This window comes from Nyctibius grandis, chromosome Z (genome assembly GCF_013368605.1).
Source record: "Nyctibius grandis isolate bNycGra1 chromosome Z, bNycGra1.pri, whole genome shotgun sequence".
NCBI classification, from domain to species: domain Eukaryota; kingdom Metazoa; phylum Chordata; class Aves; order Nyctibiiformes; family Nyctibiidae; genus Nyctibius; species Nyctibius grandis.
In genome coordinates, this window is record NC_090695.1 from 84500961 (window position 1) to 84519973 (window position 19013).

Below are 19013 nucleotides of genomic sequence, written 5' to 3' on the forward strand. Positions count from 1 at the left end.
TCAGTGTGTGTGCTTTCCTTATGTTTTCTTTTGCCTGAATGTACATGGGTATTGTCTCCTATGTTTGCTCTGTTTTCCTTTTTCCTCACATATCTTATAAAGCAATGATTAGTCTCTCCTCATTTATGAACTTTACACTTCTTTTCTCTTTTATTCAAATTATGTAGTTGTTCCTTTGTCAACTTTCCTGTCAACTTCATAGGGGCGAGAACTCGATTTTTTCTGTTTGTGCTTTTGTGTTGAGGTGACACATAGAAGGCGTAACTTAGATCTGAAAAGGACATATTATTATTTAAGACAGGCATTTTTTACATGTACAAAGAGCAGCCTTGACTATGATTTGTGTTTTCTAATTGACTTAAAATAGATGAGTAATTTTGAGCTGAATGAATTAATTTTACACTGTGAGCCTTTGCTTTTGTATTTTGTTTTCCACCAGTGCAATGTCTCTTTCCTGAATGAATCCAGACTGCTGGGAACAAGGAGTTAAGAAGCTGTGCTGCGTTCTTCCTGATATCTGGGTGGGGTTTTTTTTTTTGCATGTGGTCTTACTTGCGGTTGTTGTTCTCCGACAGAACATGCTTTCAGAGGTGGGCAACACAAGTGATACCTGTAGCACCACTGATACTTTGGCTTGATGTTCCACCACTTCACTTAGGTCACATCAGATCTCCTAGTGTTGTTCAGAAAGGATGTCTTCTGTAACGAAAATTCTGACTTTAATCAAACAAATGCTGCAAGTTTAAGCACTGTTGCAGAGCTGTGGTTGATTATTCACTTACTGAGTTGGAGAAAAATCCGAGGGAAGGGAGGTGCAGACAGCGGGCTTGAAAACTTAGGGAAGTGTTGTTCCATGTGTCTTGCCATTAAGGAACTTTTCTTGCATTTTGCTATGCTTAAGTATTTGTTTTAAATTTAATGCAGTTCTCACGTGAGAAGAATAACATTTATAGTAAAAGCAAGCCAGCACAGTGCCACAAGGAGTCACAGAATGCCTTATACATACTAAAACTAATAACTGATTTTAATACTAAAATATATATAGAATGTCAGCTGCTCTGAAAGTGAAGATTGACACTCAGTTAGCATACAGTACTATTTCCAAAGTCTGTGTTTAAAACCTATAAAAAAAATACACAGTTTTCCTAAAATTCTCATTCCCTGTTGAGCAAACAAGAGATCCTAGGCAGCCTCGGCTGAGATGATCTTGTAAAAGAGAGTACTTCTGAGACTTTCCAACCTGTACGTGATCGGAGAAGTAGGAGAGTCCTCGTGCAGGCTTTTGAGCATCCAGCATTATCTGCATGGGAGCACCCTGCCACTGAGCTGCTGCCTCCGGAGATTGTGTCAACGGCAAGTTATCCAGAGAAGCTGGAAAGACTTCTCGAGCAGCATGGAGGGAGATAAAAGCTGGTCATAGTCCAGTGTTGGGGCAATGAAGATGTGTGTGAGTTTTATAAATAACATATGGGTACCAACCTGGCATCTTAGCTGCCTACCTGAAATAGCACACGCAGATCACAGAGCTGGGGAGTGGGATTTTTCAGAAGAATTTAGCATACGGACAAGCTGCTGCCAGGAATTTGGTATTAAAATTTGCCTTCAGTTTGTTGGTGGTGGGTACCAAGGCAGCCTACCTGAGTGGCACCTCCTGTGCTCACAAAACCAGGTAGTTAGATGACAGAGGGATAAAATGCTTCTTTTACTGTACCTAAACGTGATTCTAGTTTCGCTTACAGTGTCATTGTAACCAATTCACATACATTTTTTGGGAATTCGCTGCATATTACTGAATTCTGAGATAAATGATAGGCTGTGCTATTTGGTTGTATTTTTATATGACAAAATGTGTGTCACTGTTAAGTTCTCTACATGTAGGGTTTACTCTTTAATGCAGTAGTTAAAATACTGCAGACTGTTTTGTTGTGGAAGTAAAGGCCAGTCCAGTCACGCTTTATAGTAAGGGTACATTTATAAATTGTTTATAGAGGGCTAATAAATAATTAATGTCTGTTATTAAATAGGTTACAGGCACGAAGAGTGTGTATTATATATGGCAGTAAGCATACCAGTAGGTGTTAAAGGTAGTGTTTTGTCTAACTGCTACACTAAAATACATAACAAATGACCCTTTGTTAAAATATATATTAAACATTTACTTTACTTAATATAGGTTTATAAATGCTTTATATTTAATACCAGATACAATCCAGGACTTGACTCCAACCCTTTAGTAAAACCCTGCTGAGGAGGGAATGAAGCAGAGTTGGCTTTTTGAGGTGACAATGAAATCCAGAGCTGTGAATGCCTGGTGCTGTGCTGACAAGCTGTCTTCTTGTAACATGCTAATAAAAGGAAATCTCAAAAACAAATAAATATGTTTTCTAAATAGACATAGGACCATGTTGAGCATCAGTAATTTGGAAGATAAGGTAGGGTATTATAACTTGAGTACAAGATTTAGAGTCTAATCTCATTTTGAGTCAGGTTGAGAGTAAAAAATGGTATTGCTAGCCAAAATTAATTTCTGTATTTAAGCAAGCAGTTATGTTTTGTTTATTTTTGTTTTTAATGCAACCAGCTGCTGATGCAAATGCAGGTCTTGGATGTAATGCGGATTTGTGTATATGTGTGCTCTTTCTTGTGAGATCCGTTTCTAATTTTTCCTTTTCTTTCAAGGAGGGAAACTTTTGCAGATAACATTTCACATCATACTAAATTAATATGACAGAGATATCATGAAGCTTTGTTTTCTGATCATGGGAGAGGTGGGTCTTTGTGGTGTCTGCTCCCAGTCCTTTATTCGTAATTGATTGTTTTCATTCATTTCAGGTATAGTCTGTCCTTTTCTCAGTTTTAGTCTGTCTGTGCTAAGTGTGAGACAGGTCTGAAGGATATTCAGTTCTTAGCCTTTTGGGAAGCCCTTTTCCAGTGTGTGAGTGGCATGAGGTTTCCAGCAGCTGTTTGGTGGAAAGGAGATCTGAGCCTCTTCTCTGATGTCGTCCCAGTGTTGTCTCCTCTCTTCTTGACTTCTCTTTTTCTTGGAACTGCTCTGTAGAGAAACTTCATGTGCGATGGAAGGGATGTATGAAGGGTAGGACTCAGCTCTGAATGGTTGTGTCTGGTGTGGAGGAGCAGGGTACTGAACAGGCTGTATGTGATGAAGATGAGAGAGAAGATGGTGCAAATGCATTCTTTGACAACAGTTTATAAAATCATAGAAATGTTGGTTAGAGGGAGCCCTTGGAGGTCATGTAGTTCAGAAGTTTTGCTTGAAGAGCGTCTCCATCATGAACAGTAGATCAAGTCAGCCGTGGGTTGTGTAGCTGGTCTTCAAAACCTCCGATGATGGAGGTTCCCCAGCCTCTACAGATCACCCTTCTCCCGTGCTCTTTGTTCTCCCTAAGGGTATGTTATACCACTGGAAGAAAACAGAGGTCGCATACAGCTAACTCACTCCAGAGATAACTGGGCAGAGGTTTTCAGAGTGGATGTCTGTGTGGTTTATACAGGACTCAGGACAACAAACCGAAAACAAGGTGGACTATTTTTGTATGTCAGGTGGAAGATTGCTTTGTGCAGGGGTTAGTTTCTTCCATGTGTTGCTGAGTTTTACTGAAATTTAAGTGTGGAAAAGAGGCAGTTTTGTTGTTAGCCACACTCTTGTGTGACTTGTGGTAACTTCTCATCCAAACAGTAAAAATTTTTACAAAAAGTCTGTTTTGCAACCATGATTTGACTGTCATTCTACCACGAAAATATAGTGACTTGTAAGCCCACTGATTTAAAACATTTTTAGTGAGAAGTGAAATTTATTTTTTTTTATTTCAAGGGAACAGTTAATATAGAAACAGGAGAGTTCAGTAATGAATCACAAGTGTGGTCTTTCTTTTCACTTTAATGCTACTCATTGCAAGTTTAATACAACTCTTTTCGCTCATAGTTTTTGCAGTTATGCAGAAGCTTGAATTAACATTTATTAGGAAACAGCGTATACATGCTGAAAGAGTATAGTTTGATGCATAATCTCAATTGATCATTTAAAAGTGTTTTGTAACATAAAATTACAGTTTCATAATAATTTGATAATTATGCATTGTTAAACTGAAGTGGTTTTGTCTGAAAAATTCTGATGTGTTCAGCCTTTCTTTTCCGTGTATAAAACATGAAACAGGGAAGCGTAAATCGATTTATTTGTGTAAGCTGGTAAAAAGAAATATGTAGTTTGGTAGAAAGAGTAAAAGAATCTTGCTAGCTATTTTTCATCAGCTGGTACTTGAAGCAACTTGTACAATACCTTTGGAGGAGTCTCAAAGCTTCCCCCACCTTTCCCACCCCTGGCAGTACTAACATTTCGTCAGAACAGTAGAGATAATGCTGGTAGACTGAACAAGATACAGTAATAAAAAAAAAGTAAAGTCTTTTCGCTTGCTTCTGCAGGTAGGAGTCTTGTTTAGGATAAGGTTCAGCACAGCAGATCTCTTGCTTTTTATTTCAAACTCTCATATGCTGGGTAGGCTACTGCTTCATATGTTTCCAGAGTAATTCAAGATTAATTTATTTTTTCCTGGTAACAAACAGCAAATGAAGAAAGGATGATGAAGGGAATAATTGAAGCATGGAATAGCAGCATAACTACTGCAATGTGTGTGTGTGTGTGTGTAGTTTTGTGGCATGATATCAGATCTATTTAATACCATATAAATAACTCCATTCAATTTCAAATAGTGTGTGTAACCAGCCCCTTAAATACAAATATTTGCTGAATATTAATATTCATATTTAACTGAGAAATGAAGAACACATAAAAGTTGTGCAAGTCTTTTTAATCAACTTTTCTGTGCTCTCAGGCAGTTTGATCAGAATTCTTTAAGATGTCACTGAGAAGAAATTAAAAATGCTACTGAGGCAGTAGTTTGAACCTGAGCAATAAGCAAAGTAGTGTTTATATTAACTAAAACATTTTTGAGTACATTTTGAAGGTTAATTTTTTTTGCAGTGTTATTACAGGGGTTTTTAGGTAAAAATGCCTTATCATATTTTGGAAAATGTTTTCTGAAACTCTCCTCAGCAAAACTACCTCCACGCCTAAAGTTCTTGCATAGAGCTCACCAGTATTTTTAAATTGTAAACCTTTGGGCCCATTAAGACATCTTTACTCTCTTTTTCCTTTTGGTCACAAGCTGACAGTTTTAAGTACTTCTTTGCTATGCTTGGTTTTCCACTGATGGTAATCCCCAAGGGTGTTAGTGATTTGGATTGTGCTCCCATAGCTGGGGCCAGGTGTGGACCCATTCAGCTATGTTAATAGGTGTGCAGTGTTGGGGTGCATCAGTTCACTGAAGCATAAGCCTTGATGCTAACTCCTGGAAGCTTAAATTGTTTGGCTGCCAAGAACTCATCTGGTTCTGGTTTCTCCTCTTCTGTTTCCCTCTGTTTTTTTCCTTCTGCCTGCTCCTGGCATCTTAAAACCTGTCCATGGCCACCTGAAGTCTCCCGTTTGACCGTTTACTCTTCTGCTGCAGCAGTTGCATCTGGACAATGACACTGACTGACATTCTGTGTTTCCTGGCTTGCCTGCCTATGAGGTATCAATGAAGTTAACTCAAAGACTGAATCCAGTGTGGATTATAGTATTATAGTAATAGCTACTTACAAAACTGAGAAAATAGAATTTTCTGTTTACCAGTGTAAGCCAAATGTCAGATAACCTTTTCTCAATTGAATATGTACCGTACAGAAATGCATTTGTAATCAGTAAGAGCAAAACAGCCAGTCTGAATTGTGTCCCTCTCGTGGCAGAACTGCAGTTGTTTTGATGCTTATGTCCTTTATTTTTTCGATTTAGAAATAATAAGTGCTCAGACAGAGATTGTACGAGAAGTTATTTGCTGATTTTCGCTGTTTTAATTATGAAGAAATACAGGTTTTCCACCAAACATCGTCTGTCAGTATGGAGTCAAATACTTTTCATCCCTTTTGTCCAATATCTAGTTTCTTCCTTTCAAAGAGCAGCAAGTAGAAGCAATTTGGAGAGTTAGCATTAAAATTTTCTAGACTGCTAGTCAAACATTTGGTAATATAGCTTCACAACTGCAAGGTTTTATTGTTGCTGGGATTTTTTTGTGGTGTGTTTTTTGTGTGTTTTTTTTTTGTGTGTGTGGAGCAAGTCTTCGTTAAACAAATTTTCAAGTGTCTTCCTTCTGTTGATGAAATTCTTTCTGTTTGAAAGTGTTCTCACTATAAAGAATTGTGGGAGGATGTTGAAACTAGTATTACAACCTGCTTTTCGAAAGAAAGTATTTCCAGTAACTTCCAGTTTGGAGTCTAAGTAAGATATCTGTAAAGTTATAAAAGACATGTTTGGGTAGTAGACCATCCCCTGGGCAGTTTGAGGGAGGACTAGAAGCTTGGCAAACTTGTCATGCGTGAGCTGTAGCTGGCGGCTGGGTGCTTGAGCTTATCTGGAGTTGTGGCTGAGTGGAAATGTTGACTAAGCTGGGGGTCTTGGCTAATCCTTCTCAGCCGTGATCCAGTTTGGGGAGCAGCGAGAGAATACCTCCAGCTGTCTACTCAGCGTGTCGTCTACCAGCCAAGGGGAGAAACGGCAGGCAAATGCTTAAAGCCTTCTAGCAGGTTAGCCAGATGTGTGAGGATTCAGCAGAGAGGTGCGATAGGGCTGGCAGCCATACGGCGGTTGGTACGTCTGATAATATCAAATTGCGTGCCACTGACCTGTGGGTGAAAATCGTAGTGATCTGAGGAGGAATACTGTGCATGAAGTTTTGCAGGATCAATTTACGTGTGCTGAGAATTTCTGTACATATGCTTACCCTTACACCTGTACAGATAAAGGCTCTCTTGGTTGGGGTAGTTGCTGTTGTTTTATTTTTCTTTTTAGATAAATGCCTTGAGTTCTTCCACCTCCGTCCCCTGTGCAGAGCTTCTCGCCCAACACGAGTTGCAGTTTCAAAGCCAGTGGGTCATTATTCTCAGGGACCAGCATCGTAGCTGCCCACTTCAGAAGGGAAACTTTGTGGTTCAGGCAGATGCTTAGTTGTCACCTACTGGACCGCAAAGTTTAGAAAGGTGAAACTAATAGCACACCATTGAAAATTGCTTTTCCTGGTGGCCTCAGCTGTCTGAAGCTGCTTGAAATTTTGTGGTGGTAAGGATTATTTCTGAGTGGTGTGTAAATCCCTGGGCCCTTTATTTTTTCTTTTTCACAAGACAGGTACTAGACTTTCTTAAGTACTTCCAAGTTCAGAAAACATTTTGGCTCATTCTTAGCACTCTTGAGGCAACGTGCTCCACCCTCTCTCCCCTGTACTACAGCTGTCTTACCAAGCTGTTTTTAACGTGTTGCTTCCTCCTGCTGTGCGTATTCCTGTTGTATTTAAGTAGTAATGCTTTCTTCTGCTGTTTCGTGGGGGTAGAAACAAAGCATGCACAGAGACTTCAGGCTTCCCTACCTTCTCTTTGCTTTGCATGCTTCTTGCGTTGAATCGTGGAACTCCAGTTCTTTGGTGGTGTAGGCTTCGTTCTTGCTGCGTTATTAAAGTCCTTGCTCATTGAAACTCATTTGGCGCTTCAACCTTTCTGCATTTGTCACCTGCATGGTTGTCTTGTATTAAAATACTGTTACATGCCTTTACTTTCTTTTTTTGTTGTTGCACCTTTTTCTTCAGTCAGTGAGGATGTTTTGATGCAGCCAGAGTAACCTCTTACTGTTTCCCGTCTGTCTTCCACTGATATTTGCCACTGAGTTTTTTTAATATAGCCTGGATTGGCTATTATTTGTCTTTCACCTTTTTTTGTTCTTCAGGTTATCTGTGTTTTTTGAAGAAACTCTTTCCATCAGTTCCCTGAATTTGTTTGACTTCTGAGGTTTGTTAGCTTTGCTCTGATGCTTTCAGAACTTCCTCTCTCCAAAAGAAAATGCTATCATTTCATAATCAGTCGTACAAATTATTTCCACCTTCACTTTTTACGTAGATACTCATGGAAATTCATCTTCAATTTTCTCATCCCATGTGATTCCTGTAAGATTCATGAGGTGGCTTGTTGTTGCTTGTCACTTCATGCTTGTTTTCTCCCCTTCCGTCTTGAGACTAATTCTCTGTTTCGTGCTTGGAAACTCCAGAGCTCCTGGAACTCTACTGTTTTATTGTTTTGTGATAATGTTCGTTATTTCAGCTTGCCATTGAGATAATCTGCCAGCCAGGAGTATTAGCGGTAGTCAGTCCTTGACTAATTGGTTCCAACAAGAAACCTGTGATGAAATTCAGAAAACATTTTGCTAGTGAGTCTGAGATGCATTTCAGAATCACAGAGTCAACAGGTTGAAAGAGGCCTCTGGGATCATCGAGTCCAACCATTGCCCTGACACCACCATGTCAACTAGACCATGGCACTAAGTGCCACGTCCAGTCTTTTCTTAAACACCTCCAGAGATGGTGACTCCACCACCTCCCTGGGCAGCCCCTTCCAATGGCTAATGACCCTTGCTGAGAAGAAATTCTTCCTAATGTCCAACCTGAACCTCCCCTGGCGAAGCTTGAGGCTGTGTCTTCTTGTCCTATCGCTAGTTGCCCGAGAGAAGAGGCCGACTCCCACTCCACTACAACCTCCCTTCAGGTAGTTGCAGACTGCAATAAGGTCACCTCGGAGCCTCCTCTTCTCCAGGCTAAACACCCCCAGCTCCCTCAGCTGTTCCTTGTCGGTCAGACCCTCCAGACCCTTCACCAGCTTGGTCGCCCTCCTCTGGACTCGCTCCAACACCTCAACACCTTTCTTGAAGTGTGGGGCCCTGAACTGGACACAGTATTCAAGATGCGGCCTCACCAGTGCCGAGTACAGAGGGACAACCACTTCCCTAGATGGGCTGGCTACACTATTCCTAATAGAGGCCAGGCTGCCATTGGCCTTCTTGGCCACCTGAGCACACTGCCCAGGTTCACATTTCATCTGAACTGGCCACTGAACTTACAAATCTTCTCTCCAAAACCTTAAGCCTTTTACAGGAGGAGAACTGGTGAGTGCTACAAACCGCCACAGCTGTGTGCTGCTCTCTGAACCCGAATCCTTCAGCTCTTTCTTATTCATGGGTTGCCGTACGGGTACGTTGACCGGCTGGGCAGGATCAGCTCGGTGGCTTTCCACGTAGATGACTGGATTTGTGTCTGTTACCAGTTGGCTGCACCACCAGCCTGTAGGTATGCTGACACGTATGCTGACATACTCCTATGGTGATGTGCCAGTTTGTGAAACCTGGAAGGGAGCTCTTCAGAGTGTCCTGCCAACCTCCAAGTACAGAGTTTGTTCTTGACAGAGTTAACAACGTAACTGGAGCAGGCAGTGAGTGGGAAGGAACAATACAATCTTTATTTGACTAATTATCTGCATCTTGGTTTAACCATGATACAGTGTAAAAGAAGAAAAAAAATAATCATTTGCCCAAGATTAACTGTGGCTCTTACAAAGGAGATCAGCAGTGTGATCCTCCAGCCTGTCTGTGCTGCTGGCCAGGGTCGTCCTCTTCCACTTTTTTATGCTGCGTTGCGACAAGTGAGATGCTAATCTGCTGTCTCACTCCGCACCTTTGAAGGGAGGACTTTGGGTTTCCGTAGTGATCCCTGGTAATCTTCAATGTTGTGGACCCACCCCCCATATTTAACAAGATTATTAAACCTAGATTTCCTGGGAAGAGCTGGGAAAGCTACTGACAAAATCATGGGTCCTTCTAGGAGCCAGATACTCAGAATTTTCTTCATAGGAATGAAAATCAAGTTGCGTGATGCTTGCTTTGTGGGTCTGATGGGCATTGCATGTCCAGTTGGTGCTGATCTGAGGCAAGTCTCACTCATCCTTGGGGAGCGGGCTGTACATTCATGCTTCCTCCTTCTTCACTGCCTTCACTTGGTGCTGGTGTGGACAGGGAGAAGTGCTTTCTGCTCAAGGGTAGGCAGTTGCTTTAGGAACAGCTGTAATATTTTAAGATAATATTACTCCACTGCTTGGAGCTATTACTACAACAGAGCCATGGTAACCCCTCGCTGGCATCTCTGCAACGTAAGCCATCATGGCTCCTGTTACTGAAGCTGGTCAAGGGTGACCTGGCTGGCTTTGCACTGAAGCAGGCCAGAAGCACCCGCAGTTCTCAGTAGTGCATCTCGCCATGGGGAGGAGAGACTTTCCCATCTGAAAGACCACCGAGAAGTGCTGAAGGTGGTAGCCCCTCAAGCTGTTGTAGCTTGAGAAGGTGTCACCTGCCTGTGCTGTAGGCAAGCAGTGCCGAAGCACCGGTTGTTCAGCAGCGATGTTCTCAACAGCCTGTGCGTGCTACCAAGGCATTGGTTAGAAGCCAGCCACTGCTTTTCTGTTGGTGTATAAATACAAATATGACTTTTCTTCATACATGATTTTAAAACATTTCAGTCACTGGCAGATTTTGCAAATTAACTTTCCCTTTGGGTACAGCGGTGAGGCAAGTGGTGAGCAGTGAAACCCCGTGCTCACATTGTCATGGGTCAGTGTCAGCCTTGGTTTCTTCTGATACAGGATTTTAAAGCAGCCTTGTCTCACACGTAACAAGTGTTTTAAGTCTGCACAGAAATGCCATGTACTAGCTGCTCAGCTGGGTACCACCGGTAATCCTGTGGCACATGTATAGCTTTAAATTTTGCTGAGGACAGTGTCAGTGCTTTGCTCTCCAACGGTGACTCTCCTTATGGTAGCTCCATGCTGCTAGCTCTGCTTACTGCCAGGGCAGGATGCATTGCATTAAACTTGTTAACTACAGCAAATGATATACCAGGGAAAAAATAGCATGTGAAAACCTGTTACTATCCCATTGAAAGCAGCAGGGAAAACCAAGGTTAGCACCTTTATTATCAGGAAGAGGTGGAACCTCATGTATTTTTATAAAAGTCTTGGCTTGCACTTTAAAATGTGTTTTGTGATGTAACTGGCTTTTTACTGCCATTTAGCATGTTCTAGAGTTATGGTAAGTTGAATAGTTTATATGGTTTAAGCCCAAGAATCTACTTAGAGGTTACCTTAAAAATATGTATATTTGCATAAAATGCCAAGTTAGAGATTCTAACCAGGAGAAGGAACTGGAGGTGTGGGCAGAGCTGTGTTGGCAAAATGAGCGCTCCTGCCTCTTGCTCCTCCGGTGTGGCTGCTCCGGCCCTTGGCAGGCTGATTCAGCTCACTCATCAAGCAGAAGACTCTTCACTTTTTTTGGTTAGGTTAATTTTCTAAGCCCTTAGCTGGGAAAGGGGGAAGAAAGGAGAGTAGTGAGATGAGAATGTTTTTGGCCCTCAGTGTCAGTGAGCAGTTGGATGAACTCAGCCTTCTCTCTGTTCGCATGGGAAGGAGTGGGGTTGTTCCGGTGTGAACAGCTTGCTCTTGATGCAGAAGCAAACAGGGCAAAGGCTACATGAGCATCAGACTGGCTTCACGTTGGACAGACCTGAGAATTACAAGATGAAGGCGTTTTACTGCCTATGGTCTCTGCAAGTCACCAGAGCACCCACAGAGCTTGTCTTGCTTCCTCTGCTACAGCAAACTCCTCTCTGATGTTAAAAGAATTCTGTCAGCATCAGTTTGGCTAGTCTGGAGTTTCATCCGTCAGTTTGGAGTAAGCCTCCACGTCCTGGCCCTCAGGCGCAGGGGAGAAGGAAGGGGACACAGTCTTTCAACCTGTATAGAGACCAAAGAACTGTCTGTAATGTGACTTCAGGGATGGTATGTCTGAATGATTTAGCTTTCTAGGTTGGAGGAGGCAAGACAGTGGGAGAGGAGACTACAGAACCACACAATCTGTTAAGCAAAGGTAAGTGGCACCTGAACAAACTGGAGGCACAGAGCACTGGGAAGTTAAATAAACACCGAAAATACAAAGTCAATTAATTTCAACATGTTTCACTCTTCATTTGCATCTGTCATTTGCAAATGAAAGCAAGGTAGTCTTATTTCTGAAGATTGCAGCTGCTGATGCATGTGAGATGTTCAACAGCTTTCACATAGGAATATTGTGGGAATAATGCTGTAGCTCTAGTGGCCCAAGAGAACTAGGTTTGCAGGAAGCTATGTTATTTTGCTACACCAGCACATATAGCTGGAAAAAAATGGACAAGCTTCCAGGTGCGTAAGCCTTACTTCTTTCCTAACCGTGGACTAGGAAGCCTGTGAAATTCTACTGGAAAACTTTTGAAGAATACAGGTGCAAAACATAGGTGCAAAAATAATCACAGAATCACAGAATGTTGGGGATTGGAAGGGACCTCAAAAGATCATCTAGTCCAATCCCCCTGCCGGAGCAGGATTGCCTAGATCATATCACACAGGAACGCGTCCAGGCGGGTTTTGAATGTCTCCAGAGAAGGAGACTCCACAACCTCTCTGGGCAGCCTGTTCCAGTGTTCGGTCACCCTCACCGTAAAGAAGTTTTTCCTCATATTTAAGTGGAACCTCCTGTGTTCCAGCTTGCACCCATTGCCCCTTGTCCTGTCAAGGGATGTCACTGAGAAGAGCCTGGCTCCATCCTCGTGACACTTGCTCTTTACATATTTATAAACATTCATGAGGTCACCCCTCAGTCTCCTCTTCTCTAAGCTAAAGAGACCCAGCTCCCTCAGCCTCTCCTCAGAAGGGAGATGTTCCACTCCCTTCATCATCTTCGTGGCTCTGCGCTGGACTCTCTCTAGCAGTTCCCTGTCCTTCTTGAACTGAGGGGCCCAGAACTGGACACAATACTCCAGATGTGGCCTCACCAGGGCAGAGTAGAGGGGGAGGAGAACCTCTCTCGACCTGCTGACCACACCCCTTCTAATACACCCCAGGATGCCATTGGCCTTCTTGGCCACAAGGGCACACTGCTGGCTCATGGTCATCCTGCTGTCCACTAGGACCCCCAGGTCCCTTTCCCCTACGCTGCTCTCCAGATGCTCTCCATAATAAAAGATTTTGATTTGAATTCTTAGAGGTCATCAAGAAAGTCTGCCTTTTGCTGATGTATTAGGAATTTGGCAATCAATGGAAATCATCCCATTCAGGATGGAGTCTACAGAAGAGTGTTTTAATTTTGCAATACTTTGGGTCTGTAGTAACTTCTACAAGCTGAGACCTGAGACCAAAATGAATGTGAAACTCAGCCAGAGTCAGATGAAAGTAATGTGGGGAACTGTGCAGTGTGACATCTTAGCATGAACTGAGACATCTTTAGCAGATGAGAATATGTAAAACTATGCAATTAAGTGCTTGTGGGAGAGACTGCAGGCACCACCGCAGCATGTATCTTTGATTTTTTTCAGAAGATCAATGGATACTAGATATCTGTTCAATGTTTAGTTACATACTGGTGCACGAGTTAATGTGTTGCTGGAAATAGTTACGCTAGCGCTTGAAGCCTACAGGAGGTTAAGTAGCAAGAGCATGTGAAATTAGGATGCGAGAAGAATGTGAGTTGCAAGTGTACGGGTAAACTGAAAAACCCCTGCTGTTGTTTCTAATACTGCTAGAGTAAAAGGGCACTTAGTAGATTACAACTGTTTTTGACACTTGAAGCAGTATATATAATCAAGGGGAGGGTGACCAGACTTAACGAGGTGTATTTTCAGGACGTCATGCATGCAGTCAAGTGGAAGAGAGACTAGAGGTGCCCAGAATCATGGTAGGAGAAGGCTTCTCTTATCTGTAAAACTGGAATAAACAACGGGAAGGATCGTGTTCGAGAAGTACCATCAGCCTTAGACAAAGGCACTGAGGCCACTATTCAGTATAGCACTGGGTATGAGCCCCAAATATTATGATGCCTACAGGGAGAGTGTTTTCTGCTGTCTACAGAGAGAGGAAGAAATAAATGGATACGAGTGATGTTAAATACATGCACTTTTATGTTGCCTGTGTTAGCAGGGCTGTGACGGGAGCTCCCAGAAAAGGCAGTGCACACAGCCAAACAAACACCGAGTGTCTCCTTTGGGACATACTGTTTCCTCAGACCAGCGTTTGGGTTTCATTTGATTCCCAGGTGTTTCTAAGAAAACTCTTCACATGGTTGGTAGGATATAGAACACTAACATTAACATAGATCGTGTTTTGAGCTGCAAAAAAAACCCAGTAGACTGCATCGCCTAAATCTCAGGTGAGATGTGTAGGAAAAGGTTTTATATATATCTGCATATGAAAAAAAAAATTAAAAATCAATGTATAGGGAAAAATTATATTAGTATATAAACATATGGGGGGGAGAGAGAGAGGAGAAAATTGCTGTCAGTATGATCAAATAGGGGAGAAATAGTGGCTTGGCATACATGTCTGTTAAAAATATGAAACTTTCTAAAGAAAATTGTTTGCTGTTGTTAGTTGAAACTTACCAAACCAGCTTGCCATCAAGAGCTTCAGAGCACTTTTAAAAGTACTGGAGTGACGGATTCAAGAAGATTTGTTCAAGGAACCTCAAATCTGAGATGTTTTTGGCTGTTGTATCATATTTAAAATACGGACCTGTGCTACTTTCTCTTATTTCAGAGAATTAGGTTTATATTTGAATATGAAATGAGTGAGATTCCTAGGAATCTCTGGATTTGAAATTAAGTCTATAAGTCTATATATCTTTTTGGAAACAAAAAAAAAGCTGCTTCTCTGTATAGGTCACAGCAGTGATTTTGAAATACTGCAGGTCTCCCGAACATGGAGAGGAACATTTAAGATCTTTTCTACGGAGCTACTTTTGAACGCTACTCAGCTGCTTCACTCTTCTTCACAGAAACTAAAATTATGTATGGATATTGATTTACTAGTTTTCATTGTGTTTTTTAATTACTGTTTAAAAAACCAGAAGTTCAATGGATGGTGTGTCATATGCAGAAGTTTCCATACATTAATAGTTTTAAAAAATTAATCCTTAACAATCCAAAAACACTGGGTCTGTCTTGGTGATGCTCAGATGTGGATACCTGTTGCTGGCAAAGGAAGTGGTAGCATCTAGGGACATTTCTGTGATGTGTGGTTGTTCACCATCATAGATCTTGTGGTGAAGAGGCCGCTGTTGCTTATCACAGTGGTAAGCTGCCTGTTGGTGCTGCAGAAGGCAGGTACAGTACCTGGACCGTGCTTTGACGCGCTGCTAAAGCTGGGGAGCTGCAGGCTCTTACTCCATCACATTGATTTTATAACTTCCTGGATAATGGTTATACACCACTGTACCCTCAGTTAAATTACATATATTTTTAGTTATGACATGTGGCTAATAAAGCAGTGAAAGCAACTGCCCTTTTTCTCAGCTGGATGAGGCTGTGTGTGATAGTTGCCTGCTTCTGGCAGGTTCGCTGGGCAGCTTTCAAGAGAAATCAGAAGCTAATTTATTGCAATTCTTTACTCTTCTAAGCCCAGCTTTTGAACTTCATGGAAAGATGTGGCCGTTTTCCTTTTGTTCTCTGTCTCCTTAGAAATACCGCTAAACCAAACTCAGTGCTTGAAGTTCAGTCTGAGAGACAGAAACTTTCTCGGTAGACATCTTATTATGGAACGAAACAAAGATACTACTGTTTTACCTTTTATGGACAAATTATTTCCTGAAAGACTTCGTGATAATAGCTTGAGCCCTTCTCCTGTAGGCATACGTTTGTCTGAACAGCCGGTTGAGTGCCCTACATATAGTCACTGAAGCTTGCTGGGATGGTGCAGGCAGTGTGACTCAGAGCACCTAAGTTAAATACCAAAAACAGATAAGGTGAACATCTTTGTGGTGCTTTCAGGTTTTCACTGCCTTTTATGGAAAGTTAGGTGTTGTCTTAATCTTTTGACTTGGAATTGGGAGAGTTTATGACCTAGTTTTTGTCAATGGACATGGTGCTGCAAGGCTTTGGTTGTAAGTTCTCGTTGAGCTAATTGCACCTAGCCACCTTAGCGTGTGAAAGGTAATTTCCACAGCACAGTTAGAGTGATTACTGTTTATTTCCTGGTAATATTCTAATAACTGGTTGACTAGAACCACTGAAATTGTTCTTCTTTTTGGAGTTCAGTCAATACTTGTAGGGTGTATGAATGCCTTGTCCAGTTAGAGGAGAAACTTAAGCAAAACACACCAGCTTAGCAAAATGAGCACTGGAGCAGTAAGAGCTAGACAGCAACTTTTTTTTTATTTTATTTTAAATAGAATGTCTCATCAGGCCATAGATGAATGTGTGATCTAATTGTCTTGGCTGGGGGTGGGAGGGACGCCTCTGGCCTGTGGCATGTCTAACAAAAATTACTTGGGCTTCCAATTTCTTCCAATTGATTGGAAATATTTGTTCCTCACATTACTCATGGGATGTCAACAAGTATGCAAATGTGAAAATTTAACATATGTCTCCTTGCTGCTTTTACATGGTTTTTCACACCAGTTTAATGAGCAAAAACTGTCTGTTAAAATGCCACTTCAAACCCAAGTCCTTTGTTGTTGAAGACCATCTCGCTATTATTTTCTCAATCTTCTGCTGAGATGTTACATAGTTTATTAATTTGTTAATTTTACACACTTGGACTGTAGCCATTTTTATCTTGTTTTGGTTTTATGCTGTATTTAAAGTTCATATATCTGGTAATCCGCCTTGTTACACAGTGTTGCATCTTTTTTTGGGTTCTTTGCTATCTTACCTCAGAGCATCAGTTTACATTGATTTTTTTCTTTTTTTTTTTTTTTGCTTCAACACAGTAAAACATTAGTATCTTTCTTTTGATCTCTGTGGTAAATGCATTTATTTCTGAATGAAGCTGTAACGTTGTTAACTTCTGTAAAGACTTCCTGACAGCATAATAACTAGGGATGGACCAGTGATTTAGATCTAATAAGACCCAATCGCGTCATTTTGTGTTGTGCCTTCTGGCTCGCATCTGTTTGGGGAAGGTGGTCCCAGCTTTCCTGTCACAGGAGCCGGCCAGTCCCCTTGTCATCGTGGTCCTGCTCTTAATTTACCACAGGTGGATCGACTGGGAAGCCTAAAACCTGCAATATTTATTCTTTTCTTGAAATCTGCTGTGTTTACCCCCCACACTTACTGAACGCAGTTGTTTCACCATACTGCTAGTGTGTTTAGACCAAGATGTAATAATGGATGTCAGAGAGTTGGAGATGTTGTTAAAGTTTTAATTACACTTAATTAGCACATTCCGTATGTTTCAGTCAAAGTTTTAGGGCTGTCTTTTTTGGAGGGTTGAAATATCCTGGTTTTTTTTGACCAGTGCAGATGGGCACAGGGTAGCGACGTTGACTTGGGCTGAAGCACAGCTGCGTGTGCTGCGTTTTGCAGGTAGACTCGAGGAGTCCTGAGATGTGACTCACAAATCTGTCTTGATATTAAAGTATTGGGTATCATGGTGCAGTATTTGCTAAAGCTTTTAACAGGTGGCAGACTTACAAGGGTGGTGTACCTGCAAAAAACTCCTGGGTTTTGTGCTGTTTCGCTTTACTTTTTGGGTAGAAAGGATACGATCACGCAAATCCTTTTATCTGGACTGCAGGCTTCATGTGTTGGTAAGAACAAAAAAGGGAATGTGGGAAGACAAATGGGATGCTTTAAAGCGTTATTGGGTATTCAGGACATCTTGGCTGTTGCAGAAAATGCTGCTTCTCTGCCTTTTATGTCTGTCTTAGATCTTAGGTTTTGTCTACAACATTTATTGCTTAAAAATTGGGTGATTGTTGAATTGGTAAGAATTAGGTCAACAAGATGTGACTTTTTTTTTTTTTTTTGACAGACACAGTTGTGCTTTTGGGATGAGAGGCTAGAGAGTACGTGATCCTCTCTCTCCACAGTACTTACAGAGGCATATCACTGTGTCCTCTCTGAGCTGCTTCGCAGTTGAGCACTGGATTGTACTGTGCTCCATTAGAAGAACTAAGTGCTTTCTGTGTCGCACACCGAGCTCTTCATTTGTTGATACGACACAATCCGAACTAATGGATAACTGTTTTGTAAAAAACTGGAATTAAAAAGTGGATACGACCTTTCTCAAGGTTCAAACTAAAACCAGTCACATCTTTGAATATCAATTTAATACTTTTTTAATTTGAGCAGAAAAGTACATTTTTGCTTTCCAAGTTGGAGAGAGAGTAAAGTAGTGTGTGTACTGCCTATATTAAGTATAAATGACTAATGAAAACGATTTCTATGGAATGCCTCTCCTAGATTTTAAAATTTCATACTTAATAGGTTACTGCAATAATAACTACTCTGTCAGTGCCATGATGACAGTTATCTAATATTGCATAACATTTTGAACAGTAGCAGGAAAATAGATATTCTCTGCCTCTCTACTTTGTTTAGTTAAACTAGGTATTTTTGAATATGAATAGTAAAACGTTTCAAGTAAGAACAGTGGTGTATCACGAAATGCATGCAAATACGTTTTACTTCTTAAAAACAGTTCAGCTAGCAAATTTAAGACATGCAGCCTGACTTTCTTTTCTCAGACTGAAATGTTTTATAGACAATTTCCAAGCATTATTACTAAAATCATTCTTTTAAATGAGTTTTCATTTTGAAAGACTTGAAACATGCAGACAGACGGGAGCCTCTCTGGAGAGTCAGCTGAGGAATAGGAAGTGTTTCTTCTTTGGTTTTCCAATTCAAATCTAGCCTACGTAGAGTATATCAGTAGAAATTAGTTGTTACAACCCTCCTGTTCTTGGGTTGCTGAAGAGGGCTGGGTAGTCATTCAGGGAATGAGTCCTCTTTCTGCAGCGAGGTCCTTATTCCAGCTCTTTGGACTTAGTTGGAGATGTGCCTGGGTGCTGAACATCACTTTTTGGTAAGCTCTTTCAGGAGCTGTGAGAGTCGTTTGTCGCTCTGTTGTCATCGGAGCTCTTAGATGCACAAGTCCGAATGAATCTAAAATTCTGTTTGCACTTTGCTTGAGAGGTGGCGGGCGTACTGCATGCCGTGGATGGATGCTGGGGTTACTTGTCCTGATGCAGCCCGAAGTTTGCATGTTCTTAGAATAAACACAGGCTGTTGCTCAAG

At 41.4% G+C, this 19013-nt stretch overlaps 1 protein-coding gene across 2 annotated transcripts in view; it reads left to right on the forward strand.

The window, feature by feature from the left end:
- The window catches only part of SSBP2 (single stranded DNA binding protein 2), a 194300-nt gene that overhangs the window by 23504 nt on the left and 151783 nt on the right, over positions 1-19013 (forward strand). The gene's annotated exons all lie outside the window — the stretch shown is intronic.